A 14,074-nucleotide genomic window follows, 5' to 3' on the forward strand; every position below is an offset into this window, starting at 1 on the left:
ATCAAATCCATAATGCTTGTAATCTATCAGAGGCAGAAGAGCAAAAAAATTAAAAGGACTCAAGTCTGGTCAGGGCAAGAGAAAACAATATTCATGCATTTCTTGATTCTACATTGCTTAAATAACATAGAAAGGTTTAGTGTTGTTAGACTGCTCTACAAATATGTCAGCAAAATGAACAACCCTAATCTACCATTCCTGATTATATGCATGATTCGGAGATGCCGGTGTTGGACTGGGGTGTACAAAGTTAAAAATCACACAACACCAGGTTATAGTCCAACAGGTTTAATTGGAAGCACACCAGCTTTCGGAGCGATGCTCCTTCATCAGGTGATTGCGGAGTATATGCAAAACAAAATGATCTTTCCATGTCCTGAAAATGTGGACTAAAGTACTGAGAACTTTAGAATTTCTTCATTATCCCTGATAATGACTGTTCTAATTGTTTAAAAACTCTATAATCTATAGTATTCAATCCTGATAAGTTTGCATTTTTCACTGGAGTCATTTTCATAGTCCTTCAAAGCATACCCACACCATATGTACATTTGTTAATTTCTAGTTTCTACACAGCCGGAACCCTAGCACTTCAAGATAAATTGCAGAACTTCATAGGCAAAAAATCTTTAACATTGGGGAGAATATTTCAACACATATTTGGTTGATCACTACAGAACCATAGATGAAAAGTTATTTTATCCTTATATGTTGTTTTTTTTTCTCATGAGACTTTAATGCTTTTGAACACAATTAATGTTATACAATAATTTCTGGTAAGCATTCGATCAATACCTTCAAATGAAACCTCTACATTACTGTTGAAATAATCATGTACAAATATGACTAGTTTCAGCCCCTTTGCATATGATCCATATATTTTGAAGCATCAAGTTAATAAGTTATGCTTCATCAGCCTGATAATCTCACAGCAAACATCTACCCTTCATCAAATTTATTACACTAAGGAATCTATTCCAACAAAATAAAAACTTCAATAAAACAAAGCTTTCTTACCAAATAAAATTGCCCTAACCCAAAATATAATTTAAAACCTTGAGCTACCATGTCATGAATACTGAACATTAGAAGATGGTTATGCTTTGAATTATACCACTAACTCCAAATAAAGCAGGAAATTACAGTAAAAATCTCAGTTTAAAGACATGCCAGTGTGCTACAGGGGAGTACATCAAACAGAAACCTAATAACGTGGAATGGCATTTTCACATAAAAATGGGTGGCTGCAGTTTGAGTTGTAGTGAAACCGAGGAGCTACTGCTGTGCTAAAGTAACATGTAAGTCTTTATTCTAATGACCAATGTTCTTTAGTCATTTGTCAAAAATGATCAAACCCTATTAGGATTGTAACAAGTGTTGAATTTAATTCTAATACACGATTCTAATCATAATGGTGAATGTTACCTAAATTTCAAATTTGATCCAACCCCAAACCTAAATATTGCATTAAATTAATTTTATCCAAAAGTAATCACAAACTCAAAACCTTAATGAAGAAAACTACTTGTTACATACTCATGCAATTGCTAGCTGTGTGATTTACAGACTTCTTTGAGTTGATTCATCTCACCAACCACACTTTGGCTTCAGCTCTATGAGCCTGTTTAGGAATTGATAATTGAATAAATATATCTGATTGCATGTGTTATGCAAACCATGATCATTTAAAAAAAGTGATATTCTCAACCCTTGTGAGTTAAATAATTTTTAAAATATGCTCAGATTTTCAGAATTGGCACAATATTTAACGAAATGCATTGAATTTCAAAACAAGTTAATGCTATCATCTAATGCGAGCATCACTGGCAAGGCCATTTGTTGTTTATCCTTAGTTGCCCTGCAGACTTGCTGATGATGGTGATCCAATACATAGAACATAGAAAAATACAGCGCAGTACAGGCCCTTTGGCCCTCGATGTTGCGCCGATCCAAGCCCACCTAACCTACACTAGCCCACTATCCTCCATATGCCTATCCAATGCCCGTTTAAATGCCCATAAAGAGGGAGAGTCCACCACTGCTACTGGCAGGGCATTCCATGAACTCACGACTCGCTGAGTAAAGAATCTACCCCTAACATCTGTCCTATACCTACCACCCCTTAATTTAAAGCTATGTCCTCTCGTAATAGCTGACTCCATACGTGGAAAAAGGTTCTCATGGTCAACCCTATCTAAACCCTAATCATCTTGTACACCTCTATCAAGTCACTCCTAAACCTTCTTTTCTCCAATGAAAACAGCCCCAAGTGCCTCAGCCTTTCCTCATACGATCTTCCTACCATACCAGGCAACATCCTGGTAAACCTCCTCTGCACCCGCTCCAGTGCATCCACATCCTTCCTATAGTATGGCAACCAAAACTGCACACAATACTCCAGATGCGGCCGCACCAGAGTCTTATACGTGGAGCTGTTGCAGTCCATGTGTGTTGGAATGGTGGTTTCATGATTTTAACCCTGTGACAGTGAAGAAATGGGGATATCATTCCACATCAAGATGGTGTACAGTCTGTGGGGGGGGGGTGTCTCTTGCAGGTGGTGGCATTTCCATGTGTCTGTTCCCTTTGTTCCTTTAGGTGACAGATGTCAAGATTTGGAAGGTTTGGAAGGTGCTGTTAAAGGATGAATTGGTGCAATGCATCTTGCAAATAATTTACAATATTACTTCTGTGTGTTCATGGGAGACAGAGTGAAAGTTCAAATGGTGAATGGGTGCCAACTAAATGCGCAATTTCATTCTGGATGGTGCACAGAAGCATAGTAACAGGAATAAGCCATTTGACCCCTTAAGCCTGTTCTGACATTCTAGATCAGGTTGTTTATCTACCTTAATGCAATTTCCCACATTAACCCATATTCTTTGATGTCATTAGTATCTAGAAATTTATTGATCTCTGTCTTGAGCATATACAATCACTGAACTTAAATATCCAAAGATTCATTATCCTTGCCACAGAATTTCCAACCTTAAATCCCTCTTTGTAGCTACATTATTTTGATGGCTCATCCATTTAAGTTGGCCACAGGATGTTCATTGTGCAAGATTCAGAAACCATAATGCTGTTAAACATCAAGGGGAAATGGTTAGATTCTTTCTTGTTAAAGATGTTCATGTCAGGAACTTATGAATATGAATGTAATTTGACACTTATGGTTCAAGTTTCAATTTTGTTTATGGTTTGTTGCATCATACTTGGTCTGAAAGGACCTGGTGAGTTGCAAATGGTACTGAACACTATGCAATCATTGGTGAACATTCCAATTTCTGACCAAGCTGGATGGAAGATCACACATGAAGGAACTGAGGATGATTGGGCATATGAAATTACCACAAGAAACAAATGCTGCAATGTCCTGGGTCAGAGATAATTGGTCTCCAAAAGTCACAACTATCTTTCTTTGACCTAAGTCTGACAAAAATCTGTAAAAATCTGAATTTTCAGAAACTTCAATTTTGCTTGGGGTCTTTTATGCCACATTTGGTCAAATACTGGGTTAAAATCCTGTGGAACTGATACACAAAATATTAAAAGTACTGCTGCTGACCATTTAGAAAGGCCTTATTAACCCCAAATCACTGGTGTTAATTTCTAGCAGCATTAAATTGAAAAGAGGGGTCATATTAAACCTAAAGTTGGTATTAGCAAAAACATTAGCAAATTTGCTGATGATACTAAGCTGGGTGGCAGGGTGAAATGTGATGAGGATGTTAGGAGATTATAGGGTGACCTGGACAAGTTAGGTGAGTGGTCAGATGCAGTTTAATGTGGATAAATGTATGGTTATTCACTTTGGTGGCAAGAACAGGAAGGCAGATTACTACCTAAATGGAATCAATTTAGGTAAATGGGCAGTACAGAGAGATCTGGGTGTTCTTGTACACCAGTCATGAAGGTAAGCATGCAGGTACAGCAGGTAGTGAAGAAGGCTAATAGCATGCTGGCCTTCATAACAAGATTGAGTATAGAAGCAAAGACGTTCTTCTGCAGCTGTACAGGGCCCTGGTGAGACCACACCTGGAGTACTGTGTGCAGTTCTGGTCTCCAAATTTGAGAAAAGACATTCTGGCTATTGAGGGAGTGCAGCGTAGGTTCACGAGGTCAATTCCTGGAATGGTGGGATTACCTTACACTGAAAGACTGGAGCAACTGGGCTTGTATACCCTTGAGTTTAGAAGACTGAGAGGGGATCTAATTGAGACATATGAGATTATGAAAGGTTTGGACACTCTGGCGGCAGGAAACATGTTTCCACTGATGGGTGAGTGCCGAACCAGAGGACACAGCTTAAAAATAAGAATGGCCTACTCCTGTATCTATTGTCTATTGTCTAAAGAGATATGGTGAGACCACCCACAGAGTGGTTATTGTTTAGAATGTGTAACTCTCTACCACATGAACGAAGTGAGATAAATAAATGTACTTAAGAGAAAGCTATGTGATAGCAATGGCAGAGGTGAAGTTGAAAATTCTGCAGTGGATAACTCACTTCTTGACTCCACACATTCTGTTCTTCACCTTGTGCTGGAATACCTCCCACTTGTTTCAACAATGAGTGTGATTTAACAATACTTCAGATTCTCAACACCATCAAGGACAAAGCAGCCCAGGTGATTGGCACCCATCCACCATCGTCAATAGTCACTGTGTCCACAATCAGTGCATAGTGACAGCATGTTTATATAAAACAAGATGCACTGACTCAATCTCCTTTGGCAATATCCTCCAGCCCCATGACATCTACCATAGAGTCAGAGAGTCATACAGTATAGAAAAGACCCCCTACACCACGTCAAGCCTTTACCACCAAATATTTACTACTACTTACGCTACTCCCATTTTCCCACTCTAGCCTATAAGCTTGAATGATATGATGCTTCAGGTGCTTACCCAAATAATTTTTTAAAGGCCATCAGAAAGTCCATCTTTCTGATTTCTGTACGAGTCCTCCTTCTCCAGAATAAAGACAGACGTAAAATATTTATTTAACACTCTACCAAGGTCCTCTATCTTCATGTATAGATCAGCCCCATGTCCCTTATTGACCCTATTCTTTCTGGGGTTATTCCCTTCCCCTTGATAGACTTGTAGGATATTTTGGGATTCTCCCTAATCTTGCCTACCAGTATTTTCTCATGCCATTTCTTTACTCTACTAATTGCTTTCTTGAGTCTGTCCTGCACTTTCTGTACTCTTCCACGGCCTCTATTGTTTTTGCTACCTTTGTACCTGTTATATCCCTCTCTTTTCATTTTTATTCAGTCCTGAATATTCCTAGAGGTCCATGGTTCTCTGGGTTTCTTGCTCCTACATTTCACCCTAAAAGGAACATGTTGGGCCTGTGGCTCCCCCCCCGCCACCACAGTACATTTTTGAATGCCTCCAACTGTTCTGCTGTAGATTTACCCCCGAGTAGCTATTCTCAGCCTATTTTGGCTAGCCCCTACATTATTTTAATAAAATATTCCTTACCCCAATCCAAACCCTTTTTTTGCAGACCATCTTTCTCTTTTATCATAACAAACGTAAAACGTACAGTGTTGTGGCTGCTGTCAGTAAAATACTCCTCCACTGTCATCCCGGACATTTATCCAGCTTCATTCTTCAAAACTAAGTCCAGCCCTGTGCTGATCTTTGTAAGATTATTTACGCGTTATCATGAAAAGCTCTCCTGAACATATTTCAAGGAATTTGCCCCTCTAAAACCTTCATTCTATGATTATCCCAATTCATATTATGGTGGTTAAAATCCCCTATCATTATTTTCCCTACCTTGCTGTTTGTCACCTAGATCAATGATTTGGATGAGAATGTACAAGGCATGAGGAAGGTTATCAGAAATTGCAGCAGGACCTTGATCAGCTGGGGAAGTGGGCCGAGGAATAGCAAATGGAATTTAGTATAGGTGAGTGTGAGGTCTTGCATTTTAGAAAGTCAAATCAAGGTAGGGGTTTCATAGTGAATGGTAGACCCGTGAGGAATTTAGTGGAACATAGGGATCTTGGAGTTCAGGAGCATGGTTTTTTTGAATGGGGATTCACAGGGTGACAGGGCAGTGAAAAAGGTTTTTGACATACTTTGTCTTCATCAGTCAGGGCATTGAGTACAGAAGTTGGGAAATTATATTGAAGTTGTTCAGGACGTTGGTGAGGCCACACTTGGAGTATTGTGTTCAGTTTTGGTCACCTTGCTACTGGAGGGATGTCATTAAACTGGAAAGAGTGCCAAAGAAATTTACAAGGGTGTTGCCAAGACTCAAGGTTCTGTGTTATAGGGAGAGGTTGGACAAGCTAGGACATTTTTCTTTAGAGCGTAGGAGACTGAGGGGGGAATGTTAAAGAAGTGTACAAGATCATGAAAAGCATGCATAAGATGAATGCACTCAGTCTTTTTCGTAGGGTTGGGGAATCAAGGACTAGAAAGCCTCAATTTAAGGTTAGAGGGGAAAGAATAAAAGGGAACCTAAAGGGCAATGTTTTTACACAGAGGGTAGTACACATATGGATGGAGCTGTTAGCAGAAGTGGTTGAGGTGGGTACATTAACAATACTTAAAAGACACTTGGACAAATACATGAATAGGAAAGGTTTAGATGAATATGGTTCTGGATTAGCGGTGCTGGAAGAGCACAGCAGTTCAGGCAGCATCCAAGGAGCAGCGAAATCGACGTTTCGGGCAAAAGCCCAGCATCTGCAGTCATTGTTTTTACCTTAGATTGATATGGGCCAAGTGCAGGGAAGTGGGGTTAGTGTGAGTGGACATTTTGGTTGGCCAAAGGACCTGTCTCCATACTGTAGTGAATTATCTGTATATCTGCTTCTCGGTTGCCCACTGACAGGTTGGTTGCCTGTAGAACACTCCTGGAAGGACAATGGCAGCAAGTGCCTTGGGAGTACTACCAGCTGCAAGTTCCCCTCAAAGCCATTACACCATCCTGACTTTCTTAATTGTCATTAGGGCAAAATGCTGAAACTCCCTCTAAACAGCACAACAGCAGTTCGAGAATGCAGCTCACCAACATTCTCTAGGGTAATTAGAGATGAGAAACAAATACCATGTTTACTAGCAAGGCTCAAGTCACATGAAAAAAAGATGAATGCATGGTGAAGAAAGAAATAGAATGTTTTACTTGTAGGTTTAGATGAAGAGTTGGGGGAGGAGGCTTATGTGAAGTGCAAACCCCTGCAGGGACCAGTTGGACCAAGTGGGCTGCTCCTTTACTGTATGTTCTATGTTTTCCCACTACAAACCTCCACAGTCACACAGAATTTTGTAAATATGTTTCTGTGGCAGCTATTAAAAGGCATGACTATTGGTCATATTGCTTGGACGTGTCTAGCCTCCTTATCAAATTTGGCATTTACCCTGTCACCAGGATCAGATGAGAAACAGCCCTCACCGTCTTGTTGGAGCTCCAACGTGTAGCACAATACCACACGCTCCATGTTGCCACATGCTAATAACAACATTTGTATGAGTCATGGACTTTAATATCTTCCACTACCTTTGCCCGATCATCTATTAATTCATGTTTATCACACTAAATCTTATTCAGAGACATCACTTTAGGACTTTTGTCCTCTGATAGCCACTGGAAAGAACTTTGATTGTTAACACTATATTGTGCTGATTGGCTTAATGTTCTATTCTTTTACTTTGTCTTTTCATTCATTAATGTATTGCAACTTTTGCTTCAGTCTTCCTGTTATTGCATCATCAGTTTCATTTTCTATTAATTCACCACTTTGTTGAATTATTTTCCTTGCATTAGATTCCCCTTCCCTATGTCAAACTCCAACCAAGATAAACACATAGACTGCTTGCTGATTTGTCATTCCCAGTGATACAGCTAGTCGGATGAGATGTGCAAACTCCATTCCCGATGTGGAAGAGCTGAGTCAGTATTTTTAACCTCTCAAAACCATTGAAACGGGTAGTTGGAAATTTTAATCCATTCAAATCCAACCAGTGGCTATTATGATCTAACTAATGTTGCCATGCTTCATCCATTCAAATTCTTGGTTTTAACAAACTCCTTATTTTTCTTCTAAACATTGCAAGATAATAATGGGCAAGTTGGCCTCTTCTGGAACTGTGGTAGGGACCCTACCTATGAGTCAGGAGGCATGGATTCAAGTTCCAATTGTTCCAGAAGTGTGTAATAACATTCTCTGAACAAGTTGATTAGAAAACATTTAAAAATCTGCAATTGCTTGTAATCTGTCAATGAGAAAAAAAAAGGTAAGTTCTTTGTTTTATACACTCCTGGGATATGGGCATCACTGGCTGGCCAGGATTTATGCCTGTCCCTAGTTGCCATTGAGAAAGTAGTGGTGAGCTGCCTTCTTGAACCACTACAATCCATGTTTCTGTGTGAGAAAATACTTAGCTTCTTCCTACAATGGTAGAACTGAGATTAACCCATTTGCAAATTTGGACCTCCCTAATCTGAAAGCTCAATTATGCCTCACCATTTGGTTCATTAATTCAGAGCTTCCCAAAGTAGGTTTTGGGAGCTGAAATTTCGGTTTTGCAAGTTCCATGGTAGCAATTGTCAAACACCCATCCCTTTCTCCCATAGTTCTTTGCCTCTCCCTGTGACAATTTACAAGCCTCAATAGTATGAAAATGTTTGGAAAGCATTGATTTACCTGGCAAGTCACTTTAAAGATGTATTATGAATTACACCATTAACAAGTTCTGCTTAGAACACATGCTTATGCTTTAAAGTTCAAATGTTCTGGATTACCTCTTGAACCTAATTTGCACAAGCAACCCAACAAAAACATGTTTTGCAGAACTGATCAATAACAATACGCGTGAACTCAAATTCTTAAATTGCACATTAAAATAAAATTACAGACCAGAATTTCTAAGCGATGCAAAGCATCTCAGCTATTTAAAATGAACAACTATCTAATAGTTAGATATCACATTCTGAATCAAATTCAACTAGTTATTTCGGATATGAAACATGTGAATGGATGTGGAAAGGGTGTAGAGTATTTCAGTTCTGAAACAGTAGCATTATACAATCCTCATACTCCAAGCCAGCAAAATTAGGATTAGATTTCCAGCAATCAAAAAGAAATAAATTTGCTTTTCTTCCCACTCACAGAAAGTCCAATTTTACCTACATTGAAGCAGATTTTTTTGTTTTAAACCTACATGTGATCCTAGTGAACTGAAGTGAGAGGACAGGCAATCTGTTAGCGTATCAGTCACTACATGGAATTCAAAGCATAAATATGAGCAGACCAGGTGGCTAAGAGTTGAATGATAATAACACGAGTAAAACAAATATGGTGGAGAAATTAATGGGCCTGAAGATTAATGAATCCCCAGGACCTATTGGTCTATATCTCAAGGTGTTGAAAGGAATGGTGATAGTCAATCGATTAGTGATTATCTTCAACAATTCTACAGATTTTGGATAATCGAGAAGATTGGAAGATAGCAAATTTCACACTACTATTAAAGGTAGTGAGAGAGAAAACAGGAACTACAGACCTATTAGCCTTACATCATTGGAGGGAAAATTCTGGAATTTATTATAAAGGATTGGATTAGTAAACACCTGGTTAATAATGATCTAATGGGCAAAGTCAGAATATTTACAAATGGGAAGTTGTGTTTGAGAAACTTAAGAGTCATAGAGATGTACAGCACAGAACAAACCTTTGGTCTAACTTGTCCATACCGACCAGATATGCCAACTTAATCTAGTCTCATTTGCCAGCATTTGGCCCATATCCCTCTAAACCCTTCCTATTCATATACCCATCCAGATGCCTTTTAAATGTCATAATTGTACTAGCCTCCACAAACTCGTCTGGCAGCTCATTCCATCCACAGACCACCCTCTGCATGGGAAAGGTGCACCTTAGATCCCTTGTAAATCTTTCCTCTCTCATCTTAAACCTATGCCCTCTGGTTTTGGACTACCCCCTAACCTGGGGAAAAGACCCTATCCAAGCCCGTCATGATTTTATAAACCTCTATAATTTCAACCCTCTGCCTTCGAGACCACAGGGAAAATAACACTAGCCTATTCAGCCTCTCCCTATATCTCAAATACTCCAACCCTGGCAACATCCTTGTAAATCTTTTCTGCATGCTTTCAACTTTCCCTATATTGTGGAGACCAAAATTGAATACAGTTTTTCAAAAGTGGCCTATCAATGTCCTGTACAGTCGCAACATAACCTCCTGACTCTTATATTTGATGCACTTACCAATTTGATCCACTTGCCTTCTTTACTAACCTGTCTACTTGTGACTCCACTTTCAAATATGTATGAACTTGCACCCCAAGGTCTCTTTGATTGGCAACTCTCCCTAGGTCCTTACCATCAAGCGTATAAGTCCTGCCCTGATTTGCCTTAGCAAAATGCAGTACCTCACATTTATCTAAACTAAATTCCATCAGTCACATCTTGGCCCATTGGCTCAGCTGATTAAGGTCCCATTGTACTCTGATCTAACCCTCTTCGCTGTCCACTACACCACCAATTTTGGTGTCAATTGCAAACTTACTAACCATACGTCCTTTATTTAATCCAAATCATTTATATAAATTACAAAAAGCAGTGGACCCAGCACCATTCCTTGTGGCACACTGCCAGTCATAGGCCTCCAGTCTGAGAAGAAACCCTCCACCACCACTACTCTGTCTCCTACCTTTCAGCTAATTTGTATCCAAATGACTAGCTGTCCCTGTATTCAAGTGATCTACCATTGCTAACCAATCTATCATGCAGGACTTTGTCAAAAGCCTTGCTGGAGTCCATATAGACAACATCCAGTGCTCTGCCTTCATCAATCTTATTCATCACTTCTTCAAAAAACTCAGTCAAGTTAGTGAGATGTGATATCCCATGCAAAAAGCCATGTTGACTATCCCTAATCAATTCTTGCCTTTCCAAATACACATAGATCCAATCCCTGATAATCCCCTTCAACAACTTATCCACCACTGACATCAGGCTCAACGGTGTTTAGTTCTCTGTTTTTTTCTTACCATCTTTCTTAAATAATGGTACCACATTAGCTAAGGTCCAGTCTTCCAGCACCTCATGTGTGGCTATCAATGATAGAACTATCTCAGTAAGGGGTCAGCAATAGCTTCCCACAAACTTCTGGAGTATTTGATCAGGTCCCAGAGGTTTAACCAGCTTTATGCCTGTTAAGACATCCAGCATCTCCTCCTCTCTAATATGCTCACTTTTCAAGATATCACTATAGTCAGAGGGAAATTGAGAAATAAACTTGTAAGGAGATCTCAGCTATCTGTAAGAATAATAGGGCAGTTATGGAAGGGGATTTTTAACTTTCCAAACATCGACTGGGACTGCCATAGTGTTAAAGGTTTAGATGGAGAGGAATTTCTTAAGTGTGTACAAGACAATTTTCTGATTCAGTATGTGGATGTACCTACTAGAGAAGGTGCAAAGCTTGACCTACTCTTGGGAAATAAGGCAGGGCAGGTAACTGAGGTGTCAGTGGGGGAGCACTTTGGGACCAGCGACCATAATTCTATTTGTTTTAAAATAGTGATGGAAAAGGATAGGCCAGATCTAAAAGTTGAAGTTCTAAATTGGAGAAAGGCCAATTTTGATGGTATTAGGCACGAACTTTTGAAAGCTGATTGGAAGCAGATGTTCGCAAGTAAAGTGACGGCTGGAAAATGGGAAGCCTTCAGAAATGAGATATCAAGAATCTAGAGAAAGTATATTCCTGTCAGGGTGAAAGGGAAGGCTGGTAGGTATAGGGAATGCTGGATGACTAAAGAAATTGAGGGTTTAGTTAAGAAAAACAAGGAAGCATATGTCAGGTATAGACAGGATAGATCGAGTGAATCCTTAGAAAAGTATAAAGAAAGTAGGAGTATACTTAAGAGGGAAATCAGGAGGGCAAAATGAGGACATGAGATAGCTTTGGCAAATAGAATTAAGGAGAATCCAAAGGGTTTTTACAAATACATTAAGGACAAAAGGGTAACTAGGGAGAGAATGGGGCCCCTCAAAGATCAGCAAGGCGGCCTTGGAGCCACAGAAAATGGGGGAGACACTAAGTGAGTATTTTGCGTCAGTATTTACTGTGCAAAAAGGAAATGGAAGATATAGACTGTAAGGAAATAGATGGTAACAGCTTACAAAATATACAGATTACAAAGGAGGAAGTGCTGGATGTCTTGAAACGGTTAAAAGTGGATAAATCCCCAGGACCTGATCAGGTGTACCCAAGAACTCTGTGGGAAGCGAGAGAAGTGATTGCTGGGCCTCTTGCTGAGATATTTGTATCATTGATCGTCACAGGTGAGGTGCCGGAAGGCTGGAGGTTGGCAAACGTGGAGCCACTGTTTAAGAAGGGCGGTATAGACAAGCCAGGGAACTATAGACCAGTGAGCCTGACCTCAGTGGTGGGCAAGTTGTTGGAGAAAATACTGAGGGATAGGATGTACATGTATTTGGAAAGGCAAGGACTGATTAGGGATAGTCAACATGGCTTTGTGATTGGGAAATCATGTCTCACAAACTTGATTGAGTTTTTTGAATAAGTAACAAAGAGGATTGATGAGGGCAGAGCAGTAGATGTGATCTATATGGACTTCAGTAAGGTATTTGACAAGGTTCTCCATGGGAGACTGATAAACAAGGTTAGATCTCATGGAATACAGGGAGAACTAGCCATTTGGATACAGAACTGGCTCAAAGGTTGGAGACAGAAGGTGGTGGTGGAGGGTTGTTTTTCAGACTGGAGGCCTGTGACCAGTGGAGTGCCACAAGGATCAGTGCTGGGCCCTCTACTTTTTGTCATTTACGTAAATGATTTGGATGCGAGTATAAGAGGTACAGTTAGTAACTCTGCAGATGACACCAAACTTGGAGGTGTAGTGGACAACAAAGAGGGTTACCTCAGGATCTGGACCAGATGGGCCAATGGGCTGAGAAGTGGCAGATGGAGTTTAATTCAGATAAATGCGAGGTGTTGCATTTTGGGAAAGCAAATCTTAGCAGGACTTATACACTTCATGGTAAGGTCCTAGGGAGTGTTGCTGAACAAAGAGACCTTGGAGTGCAGCTGTTTTCCCTGGAGCGTCGGAGGCTGAGAGGTGACTTTATAGAGGTTTACAAAATTATGAGGGGCATGGATAGGAAAAATAGACAAAGTCTTTACCCTGGGGTTGGGGAGTCCAGAACTAGAGGGCATAAGTTTAGGGTGAGAGGGGAAAGATATAAAAGTGGCCTAAGGGGCAACCTTTTCATGCAGAGGGTGGTACGTGTATGGAATGAGCTGCTGGAGGATGTGGTGGAGGCTGGTAGAGGTAGTTAGGTTGCAATGAGACAAAACAAATTCAAATTCAGCCAATCAGTTGATATTATGCCCCAAGATACCAAAATCCCAATCGAGTTAGAATTTAGTATTTTGATATTAAAACCAATTAAATGATCCAATGTTTTGGGGTATAAAACCGGATTTTTGAATACTTAGAGGGGGAACTGCCACAAAGACTGCTAGCTCATGTGCTCTCTGAGAGGTACCTCTCTGGGGAAGGAACATCAAAACCGACCTGGAGAGAAGCTACAGAGGAAAATCTACACAGGAAACTTGGCAAAGCTGACTGGTTTTGAAACAGGATTTTTTTTAAAAATCAGACTAGTATTGTAGAGTAGGATGTAAAAGATAGGTTTAAGAGAAAGGAAATAGATGTTAGTTTTAATATTCTCTGTTGGACATAAAGAACAAAGTTGTTAATTTTTACTTTAAATAGTGACCTCTGGGATAGCTTTGTGCCTCTTGAAATTTAATGGATTACAGCACGTGGTGAATCTTTTCTGAGTTGCTGGTTTAAATTAGCAGATGGGTTTACCCCCTGTCATAGCACTATTAATTTCTCCAAATTGTCTAATCTCATATCTTTCTCCACAGTAAATACTGATTGTTTAGTATCTCATCTATCTCTGCAGTTCCCCACATAAGCAGCTTTTTTGATCATTAAGGACTCCATTCTCTCTAGTTACCCTTATATCCTCGATGTATTTGTAGAGAC

The sequence above is a fragment of the Chiloscyllium plagiosum genome, chromosome 14 (genome assembly GCF_004010195.1).
Source record: "Chiloscyllium plagiosum isolate BGI_BamShark_2017 chromosome 14, ASM401019v2, whole genome shotgun sequence".
NCBI lineage: Eukaryota > Metazoa > Chordata > Chondrichthyes > Orectolobiformes > Hemiscylliidae > Chiloscyllium > Chiloscyllium plagiosum.